This window comes from Pogona vitticeps, chromosome 2 (assembly GCF_051106095.1).
Source record: "Pogona vitticeps strain Pit_001003342236 chromosome 2, PviZW2.1, whole genome shotgun sequence".
Classification (NCBI taxonomy): Eukaryota; Metazoa; Chordata; class Lepidosauria; order Squamata; family Agamidae; genus Pogona; species Pogona vitticeps.
Window position 1 is genome coordinate 102351280 of NC_135784.1, and position 20512 is coordinate 102371791.

Here is a 20512-nt window from a genome sequence, read left to right on the forward strand (position 1 = left end):
TGAAGTTCCTATGCTTTGTATAAAAGCAAAGATTTCACTGATGTATTGAAACGAATGATCTATAATAACCTGATCCTTATTATATTATCCAATCAAGAATACACTACACTAAAGACTTAACATTTTCTAAGAAACTAGTAATATACCAGAGAGATGTTTTTTTGGAGAGAGGGAAAACAAGGGCTTCATTATCAAAAGAAAAACAAGACTCCCTCACTGGAATACTTCAAGCAGAGAAAAAAAAACACAACCATTTGAAAGGAATACACTTTTTTTTTTTTTTGCATTTTCTGCTCTAAAGTTGTTTGGATTAGACAACCTACAACTTCTTTTGTTATCCTTTCGCAAGCAGGCAATGACCTTTCTCTTCAGGCAAGCCTTCCTTCAGTAAGCAATTTTGCCTTAACATTGCCTGTTAATGTTGTAAGAGGTTCGGAGTTTTAAATATTGTCTTTTAATGATGTTAAACACTGTTGTATACTCATTGTTTTCAACTTTAAATATTGTTCTTTCATTGTTGTGAGCCACTTTGGGTCCTTTTCGGGATAAAAATATTTTAAATATATATTAATGCTAGAGCTAGATAACCTTGCCAGGCATATAGTTGCTGGACTCCAGAGACGTGTGAAAGAAACAAATGTTGCCTAAATTGAATCTCAGCCTAAACCAGAGACTGAGCCTAGGATGCTGAGTAAGACATTGTCTTTAGCAAATCATGTCAGAAGGTATTGTTGCATTTCATGAGGATTAGCTAAACAAGAAACCTCCAATTATTGGACATAGTAAGTGTCAAATGTCTACATTCATGGAAGTGTGTCATCACTAAGTGCTCAGTTTTCAGGGCTGAAATTATCATGCATATACTCTAAAGAGCAAATGGGCTAGGGAAAAAGAACAGAAACATTCTGGGTTAACTTTAAATCAACTAGTGAAGCTTTTAAATCAAAAATTACTTCTGCTCTGAATAATAACCACATTAATTTGTAAAATGAGCTTTGCCACATATACAGCTGGTCGGTGTTTCCTATAATTTTTTGTTTTTGTCAGCCACTCGAAAAATCCCATCAACTCTGATTATGCACTTTTCTTTCATTATTTCACTGCAACAGGATTTAACCTGACAACTCTTTTCAATAGGCCTGCCTACAATGTCATGTACAGTTAATGTGTTTGCTAGTGTAGTTGGCAATCCAATTAATTTAGTGGGGTGCAGAATTTTTTTTAAAAAACAACCCACCTACTTTTCATCATGTACAGTCTGAGATTCTTAAACAGATGTTTTACTTTTCAAAGGCTCCTGGTACAGATAAATGAGGAGTATGTGTACTGTATTTGGAGTGTGTTGCATCTGTTTTTGGATTAAACTTGTCAAGGAATGTTAACCCTGAAAGCTCTCAGTGTTTTACAAACGGAAGCTTCCTTTATGCCTGTTTAATTGGTGTGGGCAGGGAAGCTCTTCACCTTTCAGGAAAAGATGGGGAGGTTTCAAACATGATGATGGCAACCCACCTTCAAACAAGATGAAAGGGCTTTTCTGAAACAAGCCTTAACCAATCAGTTCATCCAGAAGCCTACTCCAAGTATAACAATAACATAATTCAGCCAGTCAAAACAAAACACAAAATTGGTTAATACACAACTCTGTAGTTATTTTTTCACTTACATACCACTTGGCTATTTTATTTGTTATTGTGAATTTTCTATTGCGAATGGTACAATCAGACACCCATGGATTGCAAAAAGATTTTCAGCATAATGCAATCAATAATTCTGCTGGGCCGCTGGAAGTCTTCAGAGTCTTTCAAACAATGCTTGGAAAATGTTTTTGAATGGAGATTTCCCAGTAATTCCCAGCCAACAGGGCCAGTAGTTACCATGCTGGCTGAGGGATTCCAGGAAACAATACATTGTCCAGGCTCTGATTTCAAAGGTCATTTAGAAGTAGGGAAGCACAGTTGGGTTTTAGGGGCACAGTTGGCAGGCAGTACCTTCTAGAGTGTGCTGCATCTCTCCATTGGGAAGCAACAAAGATTACTAACATGATTATGTTGTTAGCTTGCTTCGAGAGAACCTTTGGATGAACAGCTGTCAGATGTCTGCCAGGTCAGAAAGGAAATTTATATTTTTAATTCAAGTGCAATCAATGTGTATAATGCTAATAACCTCACTGGGTCTCTTCCCTGTTATTAGAACAACATTTCTTTGAGGATTTATCACACTGCAATGCTCATTTTTAACTCTGAAAAATGCAGTGAAAATTTATTTTTATTAGAATTTACCAATACTGTATATGCAAAATTCTTCACATTGAGAGTAGAAGACATTTGAGAGTTTAAAAACTGAAATTGGGGAGAAAAATGACATTGTCAGGACATAGAATACTTCATTCTTAAAATCTGTCCTGAATATTTGGGTATTTATCCATATTTATGCTAAATTAGGGTGCCACACTTCTTTTCTGAGATGCTTCTTATTTGCTGGGAATTGCTATACTTAGGACTGTGCAAGTATTCCCTGATTTCATTTGGGAACTGTTTCAGTGATTTTGATTTGGGTCTGATATGATTTGCACTGATTCAGATCTGATCTGATCCAGTTTGGATCCAAATCTGAATAAAAAATTGGAAATCCAAAACGTCACACCTTCCTTTGATTTGTCGTCAGAAATTAAGATGACTATAACTCCTTTTCTGTGTTCATGGATTTTAGAGGCATTTGGAAGCATGTTAGCATCCTCAGAGAAGTGTATCATGGCAAATTCCAGACAAAGAGGTCCAAAGTTTCTTGTGCTATCCAGTTGCAAAATTTCCCTTTAAATGGCTATAACCTTTTTGTTTTTCACATAAATATATGAACATTGGAGGCACTGTAGTCTCTTCTAAGCTGATGATTCATAGCAAGTTTCGTACAAATATATTCTAGATTTTTTTAAAAAAAATACTAGGCTTTGTCATGGGGCTGAGACAATTTGGGTCAACCTGTTCGATGACTTGTTAATGGAGCTTGAATAGGGGAGTTTAACCTTGTTGGTCTTCCTGGATCTCTCACTGGCTTTTGATACCATTGACCATGGTATACTTCTGGACAGGCTATCAGGTTTGGGGATTAAGTATCTAACTTTATGGTGGTTACAGTCCTTTCAGTATTTTAATTGTTTTAAGCCACCCAGAGACCTTTGGGTAGAGTGGGCGACATATAAGTTGAATAAATAAATAAATAAATAAATAAATAAATAAATAAATAAATAAATAAATAAATAAATAAATAATGATTTCTGTAAAGACAGAACAAACACATGAAGCAGCACAGACTGACACAAACAACCAGGGTCAAATTCTTGTGAGGGAGGGTGCCAGGGGACACCGGAAGTCCCCATGCCTAATAAAAGTCCTGACCACCTACCACGGAGTCCAACACAAAGACTCAATGAAATAAACAATAAATATAAAATATAAAAAAGAAGGATGGAAATGGATTTGAAAAGAAACAGAGGGAAAAAAACCTGAAGGTTGGATACTCTTATTGGCTACCGATAGGATGAAGAAAGGAGAAATACTAGTTACAGCGAAAAATAAACTGCTGCCAAACCTTAATAGAATTATTTCAAAAAACTGTGATCAGAGAGTGCTGGTAAGTTTCTTAGCCAACACAGTCTATTTTTTCCAGCCTTGATGGGAAGGAAGCAAGGGGTCGGGTGGCAAAGAATAAGAGTCGCTATCCAACACATTAGAGTTCACAAACATTGGACAGATTACTGGAATATATGAATTAACATGAGAAACAAAGAGAGAGCTAGACCAGGCTATTCTAATTGACATGACGAAAGTTTGGAAGTGGGGTGAAAGAAACTCAACTAATCATGACAAACAACTACCACCCTCTGCTGCATTTTCAATGATCTGTTACTTACAGCTAAAGAAAACGGAAATGAAGAGCTGCATGAGAAAAGCGAGTAAATAACTTGACATAATACATTTCACAAAGGCCGTCTCTTTCTCTCACCTCTCTGTTATATCACCCTGACATTTTGTTTATTCCATATTCTTTTACTACATTTCGGAGATACACCAAGAGTCTCTCTTTTAGAATTAAATTGCAGCATTTGTCCAGAGCAATTCAGACTGAACCAGTTCTGTTTTGGACTTGAGTTGGACCCATCAGGTGTGATCTGAATCTTCATCATTCCCCATTATAAATCGAGAATGCATCCTAGAACACACCCAACAGTCCCCTGAGTCTGTGCTTTGTACAGTCATTTTTAACCTAACCTTATTTAATAGCATGGGCTCTTATTTAGTATCTGAGAACACTGAGTATTTGACAATGTCTGAGAATATTTGGTATGTGGGATTTCATGTTAAATACTTGGCAACAACCCAAAGATGCCAGCAACTCTAAGACATTTTTTTAAAGCGGGGGAAACACCATTCCTTAAAGTGTAAGTGTGCACTGAAGGCTGAAAAGCAATATTGGAAAATTCCAAGTGTTTCTGTTATCAACACTTTCCAAAGGCAGTCTCTGCTCTTGTGTTTTAACAAGACTAGTGTATGCAAGGAAAAGGAGCGGATCATACTTACCTTCATACCCTGGAAAGCTTCCTCTCCCAATTTCCGTCCATCAAACTGTTATCAAAGGCTAATGAACAAACTGGGTATAGCAAAAGAAAGAACAGAAGAATTGTTGACAGGAGTGACCAGAATGGAAGTTAGAGACTTGGGGAGTTAGAAATTCTATATATCATTCACCTGTATACTCTATATGTGAGGAGTAGGAGTGGAGATGTAGGTAATATTCCTTTGCCATTTTTGATACTCTCCACACTGAGAAGGCTGCCAAGAGCCTCCATTATTCTTAGAGTTTCCCCTGAGGTTTTAATAATAATAACTATGTGTTGCCAAGTTAATGCCAACAACTGGTGGCAATTTTTCCAAAGAGTCCTTAGTATAAAGTTATCAGAAGTGATTTGCAATTCCTTTTTCTGGGGGTGCTCTGGAAATGCAGTTCAACTTCATCGAACCTACATAGCTTGGTTCTTCTCCCAGGAGGAACAGTGGGAGTACTGAACTCCTGAGACGCACCTCAACTCTCTGAGCTATCCAGCCAGCCTGCCATGTTTTCAGAACTCTAAAAAAACATAGAAGTTCCAGAATCTCTTGGCTGTATCCTGTGTGGGCAACGTGAATAGCCTCATTGTCCTTTTGTACAGTTCTTTCTCTTTAAATAGTCTTGGGACTTGACATCCCTTCCTGGAGAAGATATAATCAAACATACAATGATGCTCTGACAAACCTGACACTGCAAAGCAGGACACATGAGCACCCTACAAATTATTATTGCCCTTCTGTTGATAATTCACCTTCACAAATGAGAAGCCATGTTGATCCTTCAGGGAACATGAAGGCTTTTAGTTTCCTGTACAGTGTATTTCAGTTCTAAAGAATTTGTTGAAGAACCGTTTATAAGTTGCTTCACTCAACAGGTGACCTGTCTTGAAAGCGAAATGAATTGAATGCCCTCACAGTAGAATGTTTATATTTTGATTGATTGGCATGACTGGAATGTAATGGAGGAGTCTGGTTAGCGTAGGCAGATTTTAGAGGAGAGGGAATTAAAGCTGAGATTTTGTTTTAGAGTCAATCAGGAGACATAGTGTATATTAGAATTTATTAAAAGAAATAAGAGCATAGAGAGTTTGTGTGTCGGAAAGTTACAAAGTCTGTGAAGAAGTTGTTTTGATTTTGAATTGCAGAATGCATTTATATTTCACTGTTCTTTTGATTTCCCTTCATACTAATTATATCTGGCCCATTTTTGTTTGTTTAAATCAAATTCTTATCTTTATTTATTTTATGTGTAATTAAGGAGATGTTAAGCAGACAACAATACACCCATATCATGTGAAGCTACTTGTTGCCAGTACTAACAAACTTATTTTTAAAAAATTACAAAAACTCTTTCACTGAGACCTGAATATAAAAAGACACCAGTTTGGGACAGGAAGGTTCTGGCTAGGACAAAATAGAAGAGGCAAGCCCAAAATACTCAACTGAGTTTTTTTGTGGATGCTTCACCTTTCAGGCTAATATCTTCCCTAATAACATTAAGAAATAATGGCTAAGTTTAAGGTGTTAAAAGGTGCCAGAGAGTAGCTGTTTTCTGCTAGCATGAAAATCATTGGAAAACTCACCACCTGCTTGGGGATTAAGTTTGCTATAACAGGGACATTAAAGATGGCAAACCATGCTAACTGACTAAACAAACAATCTTTCCTTTTTAAGAAATGTGTAATGTGATCTGTGTTTTTATTTCTTTGGCGTAAATATTTGAAACAGCTCAAGGTAGTGTGTCTCACAGTGCAAGGTATTTCCACATGCAGATGAAAAATGACTCTGTTAATCACACATACTTCACTCTACATTGGAATTAGTAGCTTCAGAGGGTTTGGGTGCCAATTTTGAACATCTGAGACCTACCAAAAATAGCACCACGCCCACTTGCCAAAAATTAAAGTGGTCAGAAATCCACCTGTGATTTCAACTCTCTTTTTTCCAACTGAAGAAAAATTTGTGTGGTGGTCAGATGTTTTCATTTGGAGCTATATCACATTTCTAAGAGATCTCAGTGAGCAGAATTCTCCATTTTTATGTACCTAGTTTGGGTTGCAGTTGGATCTGGATTCTAAGAGTGACAGAAAGGGGTGAGGGGCTGGGTGTGGCCCATTTCTGTATTTAATAGGAAGATCTGAGTTCTTGTGCTTTTATCGGAACAGTTGGGAGCAGATGGTAAATACTAATTCTCTGACATGATTTCACAATTTCTGCTTTCTTCTGGTGTGTTCATTATATTTAATTGACCTGTGTAACTCATGGTAGCACAATTGAGATGTGAAGTGCTCTGAAGATGTTCAAGCATTGTTTGAGTGCTGACCTATTACTGATGCTTGAAAAAGGTCACTAGTGAAGCACTATGAAATGCTCTCTCTTTCTCTACACACTATAAAAAGAATCCTAGGGACATGACAGGAATACACTCTGGGCTCTCCAGCTTTGAACAGAACAGTTGGAACTGCTTGTGTAAAATGCATATTTCCACCACCATTACATCTGGGGTATTCCGTTGCTCACAAGAAGATAAATCCTAAAGCAAATACTATTAGTGACTATACATGATGGTTGCACTGAACGTCTTTATACTGGTTTGGCTCGGGGTCCTTAAAGATGCCCTCAGTAATCCTGTTTCATTTGCCCTGGCTCTACAGTGCTCTCCCAGCTGTAAACAAAATAGTTCGCAAACTATTAGTGTTTAGTTTCAGAGTCCAACTTGTAAAATGGGAAGAGATTTTGCTTCTCTGTGTTTGTTTTTTAATGGCTTCTATGTAGTTTCCACATCTGATGTGTAAACATTAGCAGGCTTATCTTCACCTTATGTTTCTTGCATATCAGCTTCTGTAAAAGTCACAGGAGTAGATGAGGCCATTTGTTTTGCTAGTTAGAAGTTGCCACCATTAATGGCCAAGATTGCCTCAAATCTATACAATTAAGAACTGTGTGTATTTTCTGATGAACCTGGTATGGCTTTAATTGAGAACAATTCTCTGCCATGGTTTGTGCTATAATCATCTTGACAAAACAACCCTGTGGGTCAAATCCTGTTGCACAGCTTCACCTGCACAACAGTAATGACATTATCAGCAGCCGCAGATTGGCTTCAGGAGGCAAAATCTGGAGCTGGAGTCCCGAAGGCAGTTCATGTCGTTCTCCCAACTCCTGCGACATTGCTGGAACCAGTTGTATTGGCTCTTGCCTTTCCATTGGACCATTTCGGCAACGTGGAGAGGGGGGATCTGCTCCTTCCTTCCTTCCTTCCTTCCTTCCTTCCTTCCTTCCTTCCTTCCTTCCTTCCTTCCTTCCTTCCTTCCTTCCTTCCTTCCTTCCTTCCTTCCTTCCTTCCTTCCTTCCTTCCTTCCTTCTTCTTTTCTTTTCTTTTCTTTTCTTTTCTTTTCTTTTCTTTCCTTTCCTTTCCTTTCCTTTCCTTTCCTTTCCTTTTCTCTTAGGGCTGCATGGCTTGCACATAATGTGACATGGTTGTGTGCACTTCAAAATCATAGGAAGCCTTTAAAAGGGAGCCTTTAATCAGCAGCCCACTGCTGCTGTCAATATCAATCCTGTTGAGCAGATGGACCACACCCAAACAGATTTTGGGTAATATACTGTATATTGACTCAGAAGCAGCAGTGCTCAGTAACTGACTGGGTAGCTCAGTGGTTTAGTTATCTGGATGAAGAGCCAGATGCTGTGTATTCAATTCTCCACTGTGCCGCCTGAGAAAATATTTAGCCTGTGTAGTCATGGGCAAGCTGCATAGTTCAAGAGCACTGCAGAAGAAGGAAATGATAAACCGCTTTTGTGTGTTCTCTATCTGAAAAACACTGGAAAGTGTCTCCATAAGCTGGGGTCAACGTGATGGCATACAATTATTATTATTAGCAGTGTTCAGTGCTCCATGTAGTAGGGACTCCAATAAGGTGGGGTTTCTCCTGAATAGTTTTACCTGCAGTCCAGTGAATATGAACAGAATGCCTCTTCACAGCTCGGCAATCAAAGCAGGAAAGCCAGGGAGCACTGCAATGGGGTGGACAGAGGGAACATGTATGGCCCAGTTCGTCTACCCTTGCTGGTTTATGCAAATGCTTGTTTTCCTCCTGTTTCTAAACAGTGGGCTAATATTATTATCTTCCTGTTTTAGAAGTGTGGCTGAAGCTAAATAGTTCCTTGAACAAGGATGCCTAGGAAGCTTGTAGTTAAGTAAGTTTTCAAGTAATACACCTCCTGGTTCCACAGCTTAGTCTTTTTAGTCCTAAACAATCCTTCAGTATCACTAGATCAGAGCATGCCTTATTTGCATATATCCAAATTTTGCACTACAAGTGTATTTTATGATAGAATGGTTAATTTGGTGCACATATTTTTTTTCATGAGGATTACAAAACAAAGGACAATCCTGCAGGTTAATATTGAAATGAATTGGACTGGACTTGTAAATGAAGACATACAGAATTCACATATATTGAAAATAACCTGATCTCTAACCCCTTTTTAAAGTAAGGATTCAACTACACAGTGGGGGAAATGCAATTTAATATGCTGCGATTTGCACCCATGAAAATTGGTTTTCCCCAACTTAACCATCCAAATGACAGTAGAAGAAACTAAGAGCTCGTTGAAAACAGAAGAAGCTGCCTTAAGGTGCTGACAAGAGCTAATTAGCAATTTCTACAAACACCCCCCCCCAAATTGTTCTTTTAAGTTGAACATCTGTTCACATGCTGAGTTAGAACCTTTAGCTTTTTTTGAAGACATGGTTTGGAGACAAGTGCTGCTTGGTTTAGTGGAGTTGACATCACTGTGTGCGTCCCTTTGCACTAGATCAGGCAATCACACTGGAAGAAAATGGACAAAATCAATGTCAAACCAATTGGAACAAATTTAAATCATCCTACTGGCTGAACAAAAAAACAAACAAACAAACAAACAAACAAACAAAACCCTCCAGGCTCAAAAAGGCAATTCCACAGTGGATTTCCCTGCAATGGGCTTTATGTTGTGGGTTAATGGCCAATGCAGTCACCCTCTAAGTAAGTTAGTCAGTAAGTAAATACATTGCATTTAAATGTTTGATGTAGCAGCTGCTTACAAACATGTATGCATACGTAGACACACACTTTATGTGAATAGAAGACCTTGTGCACTCAGAGTAGGGGAAATATGGGTTGTTGTTTTTTGCCTTTTTTTTTTGAGCCTGCTTTGATTTGACACACAGCAATCTGCTTTGAAGCTGCCTGAAATTACAGAAGTGGCCTGTTGCAGCAAATGGTGGGTGACAGAGAAAAGCAGGTGCCTATATTTGTGCAAAAAGCTTTTCACATGCAGACCTAGCTCATGTCTGTAGACTGTTGCCCTTAGTCATCTACCTGGGCATGCCATCTCTCTCATTAATAAAATATATATAAAATGACAGGCATATTTTAGAAAAAGGAATGGAAAAGATTGCATTTCACCTCAGTGCTCCCAGAGAAGTCTGATTCAATATCCCTCCCTAGGGTCAAAGCCTTTACAACTAAGGAAGACTGATTTTTGTTACACAGACTCTTTCTCCATTAACAATCCATAGGTTGCTTCTCTAGTCTGTGAAACTGATTTATTTAATTCTTGTAGATGCCATTTATTACACATTATTCTCAGCATTCGTTCCCAGCACAAACAGATGGTCAGCAAAACCAATTAACCTTTCTCACTCTGCCTTTCAGACTCTCCACATCTTCAGAGGCAACAGATAAATGAACAGAAACTATCAGGAGACTTCATGCCAGAACATGATGAATAGGAAAGACTTGCTTGGTACACTTTCAACTTGCTCAAGAAGACCTTCTGTCCCATAGTGTGGAACACCTGAAGATGAGGTCTCATGATTTGACAGACACTGGTCGGGAGAAAAGAATTCCACTCAGATTCATGATTCATGATTATTTTTTCCTTTCTTATTCTGAGACAGGACTGTATAACCACTCTTTTTTCTTTTTTCTTTTGTCAAAACTTACCTTGAAGAGAAAGATGGTCACTATAGGACATGGAAAATGTGGAGAAACCTTAACCTCTTGATGCTGACCTCAAAATTTATCATTAATGAGAACTCATGGCAAATTAAATTAAAAGACGGTTTTGTGTCACCTCCCATTTTTACATGTTGGGTCCTTTGGGTAAAAAAAAATTCACAGAAGTGTATTTTGCATTAAATCTTGTAATTTGGTAAAACCAAAGATTTTTTTGTAAAAGCCAAAGATTTTATATTTTGTGCAAAATGCAAGTGTAACAGCCACTCTCACACTTCACAGAGTGGTTGCTACTTTACTTCAAAACTCTGCTGCCACCAACTTATCCTTAAAAAATCATAAAAGGACAAGTGTAACTTTGAAAACAAAAACTGGTTTATTGATTACAGAAAAATAAATGATAAATCACTGGTAAAGAATCAATAAGTAAATCACTGTAAATAAATCACTGGCTCTCACAGACCATTTCACACTGACAGGCTCTCTCACTCACTATAACTAACAAACTCTCATCTCTAATCTCTCAAACTCCATACACACCCCTTTATACCCCGGCTCCTCCCCCTTTTGCACCACCTTCCCTCCCCTCATTGGCTGCTGTTCCACTACCCAGCTGTGACGGACAGGTGAGGGCAGGGCTGAACGTTACAGCAAGTTATTGTGAAACATACTTTTTGGGGGGCACAAAACCTTGGGGATTTTTTTTTTTTTTGTTTGCTTTTGGTGGAGGCAGCTTATTCTGCTGATGGAAGATATGGTGCTACAGGAGCAATACGTTCTGGAGCAACGGATTTTTTTTTTCAGTTGGGTGTCTCAATGTGTTTAATATTAGCTATGCTTTTCCTTCAGCTATTGACAACCAATGGCAAATGTTTGGATTTAGAGCTGTTTATCATTTTAAAATATAGATTAGTCTTCTATACTGCTCTCCTATGTTTGAAATAGGAATTCAGGTTATCTGTCAGCTTTTAGGTTCATCTGGATCTACAACATCAGGACCACCTATGCAGTGGCACTTCCACCATTTCCTGTGACTGGGCCTCTTCAGTGGCCATCTTGAGTATGGAATTGCTCTCCAGTCTTATTCGTGAGTTAACAGAAGCAGCAGCAGCAGAAGCTTTAAATATATATTTAAAGATCAGCTTATACGATTTACTTCAAGCTTTTAGAATTGTTTGAGGTAAGTAATGCCTCTCTAGCTGTGCTTTCCAATTGTTCCCTTCAGGCTTAGAACTTATGAAGGCTCATAACACTGAGGTGAAAAGAGTATGGAAAGAAAATATGACATATTTAATAGGAAGAGAGTGTGTGCTCCTGAAAATGTCACCAATAGCTTGAGAAGATATGAGAGTTACAAGAAATAGAAAGCAACTATGTTGGAAGACATGGTGGTGCTGTGAGTTAAAATGCAGAATCCTCTGTGCTGCAAGGTCAGAAGACCAGCCGTTGCAAGATCGAATCCACATGACGGAGTAAGCTCCCATCGCTTATCCCAGCTCCTGCCAACTTAGCAGTTCGAAAGCATGTAAATACGAGTAGATAAATAGGTACCACCTCGGTGGGAAGGCAAAACAGTGTTCCCTAATCACGCTGGCCACGTGACAATGGAAACTGTCTATGTGCAAACGCTGGCTCTACAGCTTGGAGACGGGGATGAGCACCGCACCCTAGAGTCGGACATGACTGGACTAAATGTCAAGGGGAACCTTTACATTTACCTATGTTGGAAGACCATGAATTTAGCTCTAAATGTTACTAGTGTTTCATGACTGAAGCTTTGGAAATTATCTTCTTATTTGTGATGGTCTTAATAATTACATTCCTTAAAGATTCCCTCCCACCCATCCAGTGCAATATGCCATACTGAGCAAATGTGTTTGGAATAAGAAACCAGCATGAATTTGTCTATGTGCAATGGAAGGAAAAATTGACAAAGGTGAAATGTATATGGTGTCAAACATTATTCTTCACCTGGAAGAAATAAAAGGAAATGTTGAAGTCCTTGTTTCGGAACAAATACATCTGTTGGAACATTTTGGAGAGACATCATTCTAATCATATTCTTTGAGAGGTCACGGAATATCTGTTTGCCCTACATTTATCTGCAGCAATGCACTGTTCTTTTGTCAAAGGTAACATGAGTGGTCTGTAATTTGCTGTCTTTGCCTACACCCACTGTTAGTAATGAGGGTGGATCTTGTCAGGCATGCCACAAAAATCAAAGCCTAAGGGTTTGTAAAATAGGAGAGAGATCAAAGGGCCATAATTTCCCTTCTAGAAGCATTTGATCTGAAAGGGAATGGAATCATTAAGTTGTTTGTTTGCTGTATACATATTTTGAATCATGTATGGCAGAAAACACTGTAACTCAAAGAATGAAAACTCAGCAGAAAAACTGAGTACACCAAGATTTCATCATCTTCAGCTATGAACTATATTTTATTAATACAAAACGCATATGCTTATATTCTAAAGATGTCTCCTTTTTAGCTTTTGCTCACAGGCTTTTAACTCTGATGGGGATGTACAATTTCTGATTCCCTGGTACTATTTTACAGTTGGGTGTACCAAACTAATGTGAGGATGGGGGGGGGGGGGGAGAGAAAGGGAGGTCCCATCATTACTGCATTTTCCACCACTACATTTGTGTCACAACCTTAGCTTTCATGGGGTGGAGAGAGAGTAAATTGGGTCCCCCCCTTTGCTCATAATGCTAAAATCTATGATCATGCCCTGAAATTTAATAATGGGCAATTCTGAACAGATGAAAGGAAGCAGTTCTTCCTGCAGTGCAGACTTCAACTATGTCGTGATGGGTAGAGTAACCGTACCTAAGGTGTAGTGATGGAGCTAATGTGGATAGCATTAAAGGGGGTTTGGACATATTTATGGAGGTAAGGGCCATCTCTGGCAATTAGTCACAATGGCAACATATATCAGCTCCAATATTAGAGGCAATTTTCCACATTTCCCACATTTGCTGGGGAATTTGAACATGTTGTTGCACTCATATTCTGCTTGGGGCCTTCTAGCTGGTTAGCCACTGTGTGAATATAAGGCCAAACTAGATGAATATTTGTTTAGCAGAAGATCATACTTGCTACTCTAACTGTATCTCAGTTTTGTCATCTTCTGCCTCTGATTCAGGAGTTTTTGTAAAGCTGTATTCATAAATAGTTCATATTAAATATTTAGATGTATGCCTCAGTTTTACTGTCATAGTAGAGAAAAACTTGCTTTATTTCTTTTAACATAAAATTTTTAATTGTGTGGCCTAATGGGGTTTAAAAGGATCTCGAAATGTGTTCTCATTTCCTGCTTCATAAAATTGGGAGAGAGAGGGAGAGGAGAGGGAAAGAGAGAGAGAGAGAGAGAGAGAGAGATCACCCATTAGATTTCTGAATGTCGGTGAATTAATTTCTTACACTCTTCTCACTGGTTTGCAGTGCATATTTTAATTAGCAGTTTTTTAAAAAACTGTGTCCTTGCTTCCTACTGCTTTTTCTTTTTAAGCACATGGGCCACATCTTTTAAATCGATTGAGTCCAGGATTGACAGCGGGAGAGCTGTTGTTTAAATCTGTGTCTTTTCACTACACCAGAGACTGTAAACAGAAGTCTGGAATACTGCAGAATCATAGGACACCTACGGACTTAAGAATCTCAAAGCTGGCATGCCAGACGCTTGCATCTGTTAGTTAACAGCAGTTCCCATAAGCACCACCTCACAATAAAACTGTATAACTGCCAGGAAGATTTATGGCTTTCTATTGCTGAGCTCCCAGTCAGATAATTTTTCAGTGTCCACTTTTTTCTGCAGTATTGCATAAAATGGGATTTTATAATTTAGACTGCAGCACGATATTCCACTTAGGAAAATTATTTCTTTCTTTGAGCGAGGGAGGAAGCTTAAGGCAGAGCTGTTTCAGCCACCATCAAGAACCCTAATGGATAGCATATCGTTAATATTTTTTAGGAATATAATTTTAAACCATTCACTGTCCTGGAAGATGAAACTGGCACACATGTCCCTCTGGAACTGTAACAAGAGCATGCCTGGCCTTTGATCATAAGGATAGAACTGCCATTCCTACTGTTGTTCAGCAGCCTCATAAAAACGTAGACTTTGCCAAAAAAGGGTTTCCCTGGGTTAGTTAGTTATCCTCTTCCCATTTGGCAAAACTGGTTTATTTGATGCTGTTATGCCTTTATTTATTCAGTTGTGTTTTTTTAAAAAAGAATCAGTTGAATAATGAACAAAAGCCCTATGCAGGCAAATAAAATTCAGACATGACTACAACTGCATGAGAACACATTGCAGATGGACTAGCTGGCTTTGCCTGTTCCATTGCCTCCCTCCAAACATTGTAAAACTTGGGACCCAACAATGTTTCTGTAGGCTTCCTGTGCGGTATAGAACTTTGCACTACCAGGGCTGTAAGTCACATGGAGAGCTTATGGTATGGCTAGAATCGTGAGAGAAGCACAAAGAAAATGCCATGGTCTTTCTCCTGTTCCATCAGAACCCATATCGCATGAGCAATCATGCAACTGATGTAGAACCAGTCTCACAGCCAGTGTGAGACTAAGCACAAAACAGGGAATCTGCCAGAGTGCAGGGGAGGCTTACATGATCGCCCTTCTGTGGTTGCAAAAAATACAATAGGATACAATAGGTATTTACAAATATCTATAAACAGACTTAAGAACATAGCTTCAATAGATGCCATTCTAGCACTAGGCCTGCTGCACTAGTGGGTATTCATTTTTAGAGACAGAAAAAAGGTGTTACCTATATTGGTTTTGTTGCAAACACACCTATGTAGGAAGTGACATAGTAGGCTACACAATCTCTTGTGCAATTGTGTTACCCAGCACAGTTGCACTGGTGATTTTTCACTCGGGTATTAAAGTACAATACTACATTTCATCCCAGCCATGCTCAAGATTATCATTATTTTGAACAAAGAGATGCCTTTCTTAATTTTAAATACTATTTGGAAAGAAAGTGGTGATGAAAGATAATTTTCTGTTAGCATGTAGGTAATGCAGAGAAATAGTTCTACCTGCATAGTAAAAGTGCACAATTTTTTGTTGTCTAAAATCTCTTGATCCTAAATTTTTAGCACAAATTTAGAATTCTGAAAATTTTCTTATAGAGAAATAGGCTGAATCCTTTGGATATTTGATGAATGGGGAAAAACTGCCTTCTACATGACTGAATGGGGTAGTGTGTTATATAAAATATTGTAATGGCCAAATGAATCTAGTCATTCTTTTTGGGAGACAGAGAAGTGTTACAAAGCACACTGATCAAACAATAGTATGAAGAGAAGAGATAATAATATTTAAATAGTCCTAAATTTCCTGATATAGGGATATACAAAGTAGCTGCTGCTCTTTGGACTGATCAAGGGGAGTTCCTCACCCTCTCTCCTAGTCACAAGCCCCTTATAGTAGCAGTATATTTGAAAAAAGTAACAAATTCATCTGTGTAACAAATGAATATGTATATTACCTCACTGCTTGACATTCTGCTTGTTCGCATGAGGCCAACAAGTGAGAATGGAAGGCAGGCATGCATATACATTCTCTGTCTCCACCCCTACAGCCCCAGTTTCCATGTTGAAGGTAAAAACTTGAAACTCAACTTGGAAAAGTTTTTTGGGGGGGGCAATTATTATCCCCATGCTGCCTGTAAGGGGTTTGCTCTTGGTACCCCAAGCAGGCCTTCCACCCTCACTCTATGTGCCTTGGAGAGTCTGATGTGTCCAAGCTCCAGAGAGGTACAGACAGAGATAGGCTCTGAGTGAGAGATGGGAAATGGGGAATGATAGGTTCCACTTGGAGAAGGAGGGATGGGCCCAACCTATGCCTCCTCATTAGGACTTGGGAGGAGGAGGAAGAGGGGCTGCTATCGCCAGCTAGACCAGCTCCAACATGACAGAGTTGGAGGGAGAAGAGTAGGGAGAAGCAGAGGAGGATCTGGACACTATCTTCTGTGCCTCTGGGGTTGTGGAATACTCCCTGGTACTGAACTCTTAGACCAAGGTTTGGGTAAAGGTCTCCATGGCCAAAGGAAGAAGACATGGCAGCAGAGCACGGATCTTTAGACCATCAACATCTCCATCTGCAACTCCCACCATGTTACAAATGACATGTGGAAAATTATTCTAAGTGACCATCCAACCAAGATAGTTTGAATCTAAGCAGAAAAATCCACATATGTATGTATGTATGTATGTATGTATGTATGTATGTATGTATGTATGTATGTATGTATGTATGTATGTATGTATGTATGTATGTATGTATGTATGTATGTATGTATGTATGTATGTATGTATGTATGTATGTATGTATGTATGTATGTATGTATGTATGTATGTATGTATGTATGTAAAAATGCAAAATTTAAGAAATTTTATCCCTATATCAACAAACTTATATTCCTTTTTAAATCTTCTATCACATGTCAACTTTTCATTGATTGCTATATCCCAGACTTCATTTTACCATTCACTTAACTGAAGCATTTAAGTTTCCAGTTTTTCATATAGACTAATATAGGTTGCCATTACTATATTCATAATTAACTCTTTTTAAGCACAGTGCCATTGCTGGAGCAGACTTGTCTAAAAGGGCGGGATAGAGTTCTAATAAATACATACAATAAATAAAAAAAAATTCATCAAAGATATATATATATATACAATTTTAGGGGAGACTTCTAATGTTATTTTTTCAATTTTTCCCAATTCTTTAAAGGTGAATTTCCAAAATTTCAATAATAATTTATACTCTCACTACATATGGAAGTAAGTACCTACATCTCCAACATAATTTGGAGCATTTCGAATCCATAATATTTAATTTCACAGGTGTCAAATGCCATCTCCAAATTAGCTTATAAACATTTTCTTTTATACTCAGACATGGATTTTAAAATTCTTTTTTCCATGTAATAATCAACATGGCAGCATTTATTTCCTTAGCTAAATCTGTACAAAGATGTTGAAAACATCCACATTCTTTCTTCTTTAGAGGGATTAGATTTATCCACTTTATTATCCATCACTATATTAAAATCTTCTGCTATATACTTTCTCATAATCTGTGCCCAAGATAAATTGATTCATTAGCACCTTCTCTTTGTTGACCCATTTCCTGCAAAAATTTAATATCTGCTTTATCTTTATTTAACAATGCTTTAATTGATTTTCCTTTTAACAATATTCCCTGGTTGATTCTTTGCAGTTTCTTTTAGTAAAGTGCTGTTCAAACCTCATTTTAAAATACAATTTATATTTCCATGGCTGCTTTTTCTATAGCCCACATTATTTATTTATTTATTTATTTATTTATTTATTTATTTATTTATTTATTTATTTATTTATTTATTTATTTATTTATTTATTTATTTATTTATTTATTTATTTATTTATTTATTTATTTATTTATTTTCCCCACCCAATTAATGGTAGAGTCATTACTCAGGGTGGCAGACAAATCATGCTCAATAAACCTGAAAGATAATAACCGAAGATAAAATACCTAATAAAAATAGATACTATAAAATGTTAAAAATATTAAATATAGTAAAAATATTAAAAACAGGGCAGGTACAAAAACAAGGGGTTTTGGGAAGCCCCATCAATCAGCAAGGTTACTCTGGGGTAAGGCCATGAAAGGCTTGTACGAAAAGCCAGGTGTTCACTTGCCTCCTGAAACCAAGGAAGGATGGGACTAATTGTACCTCAGTTGATGGTGTGACCACCGAAAAGGCCCGATTTCAAGTGGCAGATTTTTGGGCCTCCCTCAGGGTTGCTACTCACAACATCTCAGTGTATGAGGTGTGGGTGGGGTGGATAGATATTCTTTCAGAATTCCACTTTTTGATGTATGGAGACCATGACAGAGGAAAGACTCTCTGACACCCTTACCTTGCTGGAGATTGTGGAGGCTATTCTATCAAACTAAGTTTTCCAAACTCTGATTAGAAAGCAAGGAGGCTTCAACATGCTTCCTCTTGAATACTAGCATAAGCTCCATTCAGATATCCCCCTTCAGTATAGAAGGGTGAGGACCAGGGATATGGAGGCATGTAGTACAGAAACTACAAGGGTATCTAATCCCCTCCCCACTGTTAGCCTTCATGTGAAACACACACACACACACACACACACACACACACACACACACACACACACACACACACACACACACACACACACACACACACACACACACACACACACACACACACACACACACACACACGTCTTGTTCACATGAAGGAGATATATATATATAAGAAAGGATATGTGAAGGATATGTGTGTGTGTATCTCCTTCATGGATTGCTGCCTTGTCGTGGCGAAGGGGCTTCAGTAACTCAGAGAAGCTATGGGCTATGCCGTGCAGGGACACCCAAGACGGACAGGACATAGTGGAGAGTTCCGACTAAACGCAATCCACCTGGAGTAGGAAATGGCAAGCCACTCCAGTATCTTTGCCAAGAACGCCCCATGATCAGAAACAAAAGGCTAAAAGATATGACGCTGGAAGATGGGCCCCTCAGGTCGGAAGGCGTCCAACATGCTACTGAGGAAGAGTGGAGGACAAGTACAAGTAGCTCCAGAGCTAATGAAGTGGTTGGGCCAAAGCCGAAAGGACGCTCAGCTGTGGACGTGCCTGGAAGTGAAAGGAAAGTCCAATGCTGTAAAGAAAAATGCTGCATAGGAACCTGGAATGTAAGATCTATGAACCTTGGGAAGCTGGAGGTGGTCAAACAGGAGATGGCAAGAATAAACATTGACATCCTGGGCATCAGTGAACTAAAATGGACAGGAATGGGCGAATTCAGCTCAGATGATTATCATATCTACTACTGTGGGCAAGAATCCCGTAGAAGGAATGGAGTAGCCCTCATAGTCAACAAAAGAGTGGGAAAAGCTGTAATGGGATACAATCTCAAAAATGATAGAATGATGTCAATACGAATCCAAGGCAGACCATTCAACATCACAATAATCCAAGTTTATGCACCAACCAGCATTGCTGAGGAGACTGAAATTGAACAATTCTATGAAGATTTACAACACCTTCTAGAACTGACACCAAAGAAAGATGTTCTTCTCATTCTAGGGGACTGGAATGCTAAAGTAGGGAGCCAAGAGATAAAAGGAACAACAGGGAAGTTTGGCCTTGGAGTTCAGAACGAAGCAGGACAAAGGCTAATAGAGTTTTGTCAAGAGAATAAGCTGGTCATCACAAACACTCTTTTCCAACAACACAAGAGGCGACTGTATACATGGAAATCACCAGATGGGCAATATCGAAATCAGATTGATTATATTCTCTGCAGCCAAAGATGGAGAAGCTCTATACAGTCAGCAAAAACAAGACCTGGAGCTGACTGTGGTTCTGATCATCAGCTTCTCATAGCAAAATTCAAGCTTAGACTGAAGAGAGTAGGAAAAACCACTGGGCCACTCAGGTATAATCTAAACCAAATCCCTTATGAATACACAGTGGAAGTAAAGAACAGATTTAAGGAACTAGATTTGGTGGACAGAGTGCCTGAAGAACTTTGGATAGAGGCTCGTAACATTGTCCAGGAGGCAGCAACGAAAACCATCCCAAAGAAAAGGAAATGCAAGAAAGCAAAGTGGCTGTCCAACGAGGCCTTAGAAATAGCAGAGAGGAGAAGGGAAGCAAAATGCAAGGGAGATAGGGAAAGCTACAGAAAATTGAATGCAGACTTCCAAAGAATAGCAAGGAGAGACAAGAGGGCCTTCTTAAATGAACAATGCAAAGAAATAGAGGAAGATAACAGAAAAGGAAAGACCAGAGATCTGTTCAGGAACATTGGAGATATTAGAGGAACATTTTGCGCAAAGATG

The 20512-nt window shown here is 38.5% G+C and overlaps 1 long non-coding RNA gene across 1 annotated transcript in view; it reads left to right on the top strand.

Annotated features, from left to right (window-relative positions):
- Nucleotides 1-16826, top strand: part of LOC144586828 (uncharacterized) — a 58241-nt gene extending 41415 nt beyond the window's left edge. The window contains exon 2 of the long non-coding RNA XR_013541882.1: nt 10307-16826. This is a non-coding gene — a long non-coding RNA (uncharacterized LOC144586828). The remainder of the gene's footprint in view (nt 1-10306) is intronic.
- Nucleotides 16827-20512: the final 3686 nt, after the last annotated feature.